The sequence below is a fragment of the Apodemus sylvaticus genome, chromosome 6, assembly GCF_947179515.1.
Source record: "Apodemus sylvaticus chromosome 6, mApoSyl1.1, whole genome shotgun sequence".
Classification (NCBI taxonomy): domain Eukaryota; kingdom Metazoa; phylum Chordata; class Mammalia; order Rodentia; family Muridae; genus Apodemus; species Apodemus sylvaticus.
In genome coordinates, this window is record NC_067477.1 from 29,192,196 (window position 1) to 29,197,370 (window position 5,175).

Consider the following 5,175-nt stretch of genomic DNA (forward strand, 5'->3'; position numbering starts at 1 on the left):
AAATTATTAAAAGATTGATGATTTTACATAGCTATAAACTATAGTCTTTAAAAACCCTTAAGCAAATATGTACTTACCCCCTTTGAATTTCTTAGTTCTAGGATCTCAATCAATGGCATATGACATATCAATATCCACAGATTTCTGAATCTCTCAGGTAAATATTTGAATATTTCTATGTCAAACACAACATGTATTCTAACTAGGACATTAGTGATTATACAGAAAGAATTTTTTCTTTTCCTTTTTTTTTTTTTTTTTTTTGGATTTTTTCGAGAAAGGGTTTCTCTGTGTAGCCCTGGCTGTCCTGGAACTAACTCTGTAGACCAGGCTGGCCTCGAACTCAGAAATCTGCCTGCCTCTGCCTCCCAAGTGCTATACAGAAAGAATTAAAGAATAATGTGTGTCTAGAGCTAAAACTTGCATTGTGTTAATGAGTTTTGAATGGCTTACATTTACCATTATGACCTTGACTTTTAGAAACATGTTGGTGAGAGACTAGAGTCAGAGAATGATTTTTAGAATTCTAGGTGACCCTCAACACTAGCACCCTGCTGCCTCTTTTACTGTGGATATGTTGTTACATGTCAAAAATATATTTACATGTTGATTTTCTTAAAGTCTTATTAGTGCAGGTTCATTTTATAAGTAGGCCTAACCTACTTACAGGCAAAATAAAGCAGATTATGTTTTTGCTATTCCTCTTGAAAATCAAAGACAAAGAAAAGCACACATGGGAAGTCCCAACATGGGTCTAGTAGGTATAAGATGAGAGAGAGAGAGAGAGAGAGAGAGAGAGAGAGAGAGAGAGAGAGCGCTATTTCTCAGAACCAATACTCCCTTCTCCAGTTGACAACTATGAATAAAACTTTGGCATCTGTCCTACATAGTCAAAAAATAAAATTCAGTCAACATCGAAATGTATTTTTTCTTTTCCTTTAGGTAATACCTGATCTTGCCTAATAACTCAGTATTTGGGTCTGAGACTCAAATAAAGAAACTAATTATTCCCTGCAGAAATTTCTATTGCCAGAATAATGAAAAGCTAACCTTGTTTCATGTTTATCTGTTTTTGTTTGATTGGTTCCTTTTATTTAAAAATCATAAAATATGTATTTGATCATATTCCCTCCCCCTTCTCAACTACTCCCAGATCCCCCCACTTCCCTATACACCTCTACATTATTCTCTTTCTTTGTCTCTTTACTTCTTTCTCTTTCCTTTCTTCTCTTTTTCATTCTCATTATTTTCTTCCTTTTTGTCTCCTAATTATTAATACATAAAATGCAGGAAATGAAAGTCAAAACAAACTAGTGAAAGATCAATAAAAATATAAAACAAAGAGAAAACAAAATGAAATGCAGAAATAAGAAAAGAAAAAAAGAACATGAGCTTTGTTTTCTGTTGCCTAACTGTTCTTGGGCATGGGGACAGCTCTGGAGTTTGGTTCATATATTCAGTGATTCTTCATTGGAGAAAAATATTTTTCATTTGCCAGCAGGTGTCAATTGCAAAAAAGATCCCTGGTTAGTTTGCAACCATGTGCACATGCCTTAATTAGGGATTTATTGCTGTGATGAGACACCATGACCACTGCAAATATTAAAATGGAGAACATTTGGCTGTCCTACAGTGTCAGATGTTTACTGTAGTATCATCATGGCTGGAAACATGACATCTTGCATTCAGACAGGGTGCTCAAAGCAGAGCTGAGAGTTCTAACCTTGATCCACATGCAGCAAGGAGGGGCTTTGCTAAACTGGCCAGAGTTGAACTTATAAAGGTCTCAAAATGTGTGACGCACCTGTGACTTACTGAAGCACACAATGACACACTTCATCCAACAAGGGTATACCTATTCTGGGAAAGGTATCTATCTCTTGATAGTGCTACTCCCTATGAGCCAGATATTCAAAGACTGGAGTCTCTGGTAAACAATTCTATCCAAACCACCACAGTACATTTCAGATATCCCATCTGTCTTGAATCTGTGAAGGGCTAGGGCAAAGTGCGACCGATCACATCTTCAATTAAGGATGATAGCCTCCTCACAAAACATAGCCCACCCTCCACGCTCATCAATAAAAACTGGAACCTAAGGATATTTGCCCCACCTATGCTAGAAATGTATCTAGCTTTATCTGGTATAGGTCAGCTGCAGGCAACCACAGCTACTGTACCTGTTCTATCATGATCGTGATAGCCATGTCAAGACCCAAAGGTATTCAGTATCACTTCTTTCCATCCTCTGGCATTAACATTGTTTCTGCATCAATTTCATTATGTTCTCTCTCTGTGTCTTCCTGGTAGTGCTGTTAATATAGATATTTACATTTACTGCTGAGTAAATTAACTAATTATACATTGTTTTGTTCACTGATTCCCCACAGGACAAAGAAGTTTCTCAGATCAAGATTGAATGTTCATTTATTTACCAGGTCTATAGGTATAATCATAAATATTTAAAAAGGTAATTAGCATAACTATTAACAAACTAGCAAGAACAGGTTCAACCTTAGGGCCTATGATTTCCTCAACATCCACAGGATGTTGATCTGGATCAAAATAAAAGGTATGAAATTTATGCCTGTGGACCAGGCTGCAACTTCCATGTATAACAGATGTGCCACTATAATGAAATAGGCACATCTTGACTAATAACTCAGTTTTGCTGTTTGGAAATGTTGGTTCTGATTGAACATTGACTTCTTTTTTACTCTATCAGTCTGCATTATACTTCCTGGCTCTAGGAAAGCTAGCCAGCAGGGAATAAATATACTGTGCAGATTAGGATAGAATTCTGTTTCTGCAAGGAAAGTGTGCAGTGTGGTATGAGGTCTTATATGGTTGCTATGGAGGGTAACTAAGTACAATGATCACTGACTCTAGTGTCTCCTTGACAAACAACTTATTAAGGGACATCTCCTGCCTTATAATATGATTTTCATTTTATAACCTGTCTTTTCAGAATGTCACGGCCCATGCATATAAGGTGATTTTGTTTTAACACTCCTTTTTAAATAATACTTTAGAATTTGCTTACTAACTAGAGGATTCCCAGAAGATTTTTTTCTACACAATATTTGGAATACTCTTCACGAACCTGCTACAACTCCAAATTTCTCACCATCTCCCCTTTCATCTGTATCCATACCTCTCCTGACTCATTTAGAAAACAAGCATCTGAGAATTAATAATAAAATAAAATGAAAAACAGAAAAACCCAAATGAAGGGAAATAGGACAAAAAACAAAAACAGCAACAATAAACAAGAACAAATATAAATGAATAAGCACAATTTTCACTCATTAAAAAATACTATAAAAATCAAATACGGTAAACCACATTATATAAGCAAAGTACCTGTCATCTAGAAGAAATTAACCAACAAATTTATGATGATGAGGCAAAGAATCTCCAAAGATGCTACATTTTGTGTTGGTCGTCCATTGTTGGGCATTTAACCAACACTTCACAGGGATTTGTTTGACCTGTGAGTGTCTCATGGAGAAGGTTAACATTTTATTTGCAGGAACTAACAATTTAAGGTACCTTCTGGGTTAGTGATGGAAACAATTGTCTAGTTTTTCTTTTAGATGTAAGATCCTACTGGTAGGATCCATGTAGACCCTGTGCACAGAGCCATAGTTCCTGTGAGTTCATATGTGCTTTGTTTCAATTGAGTCTAGAAGGCCTTTTGTCTTTGATATCTTCCATCTCATTTGGCACTTAAACTTTTCAACTTCCTCCATAGCAGGATTTCCTGAGCAGGGAGTGAAGAGAAGATTTGGTGGAGAGAGTCATAAGCTTTGTACTATTATTGCAGCAGTGTATCTGGTAGGGTTGTCACAGGATTTGTTGTTAATGTTTTCTCCTTTGGTAGTGCACAGAACACCTTCCAGTGACATGAATATTTGTATGGGTGAAGGCTCTAGGGTGGAACCAGCTCAACTTCTCTGTATTCAATAGGTTATATGGATGTTATCTTCAGGAAAAATGCCTTGCTATCAATTTGTGGTGAACCTCCAATATCTTTGTTAATAGCATGGGTTGTTTAGAGGTTAAAAAGTGATCAGTTTGGCCAACAACTTGAATACCTACAATGTATTCCCAGTGCTTGAAGCTTCATTTGGCCATGAGTGACCACCGGCTGGAGTTCTGGCCCAACTAAAATTTTATTTGGCAATTTTATTTAGATAGCCTTTACACACCACACACACACACACACACACACACACACACACACACAAACTATAAAGTGTTAACGTATTAGCTTTCCATACAATTCCTCAAATGGCCCTTAATTTTAGGTTACTCTCACTACTCTTTTCCTTTCCCCTCCTTTTTAAATTATCTTAATCCAGTGTATCTGCTGTCAGTCTGTAAATATCAATTCTATTTCCCCATCCTAGAGAGATCCCTTCTTCCCAGTAGTTCCTTATTCTCTATCAACCTGCCTTATTATATGGATTGTGGCTTGCTAATCAACTTGCTAGCAGCCAACATTTACATGTAATTGAATAGAGATCATATTTGTCTTTCAAGATCTAGAATACCTCACTCCGGATGATGTTATTTTCTAGATCTATTAATTTTCCTGATAATTTTATGATTTTTATTTTTTATCATCTGAGTAATATTTCATAGCATAGACATACCACACTTTCTTTATCCATTCAAGTATTAACAAACAATTAGGTTCTTTCTAATATGAATAAAGCAACAATAAACGTGGTTGCACAGGTAACTCTGTAATAAGATGAAAGATGATTTTGCTATATGCACAAGAATGGTATAGCTGAATCTTAAGATAGATTGATTTCTATATTTCTCATGAACTGCTACACTGAATCCCATATTGGATGTATAATGCGTCACTCTCGGCAGTGGAAGAGTGTCCTCCTTTTTTCCAGATGACGTTTTCCTTCAGCTTAATTTGCTCCACAGCTCTTTCCTCTTTCCCTGCTCTTCTTAATCCTGCTATATTGATGACATAATCCAATATGAAAATGATTTTTGTAGGACAAATACATTTTTTGAAATATTTCTGTGGTTATACAAGTGAGATATATACATTATATTTTATGATTTTCTTTTTATTTGCTATATTTTTCAACATATTCTATAAACTATTAAAACAATAAATATCACAATACCTTTCTTTTTTATCATTGG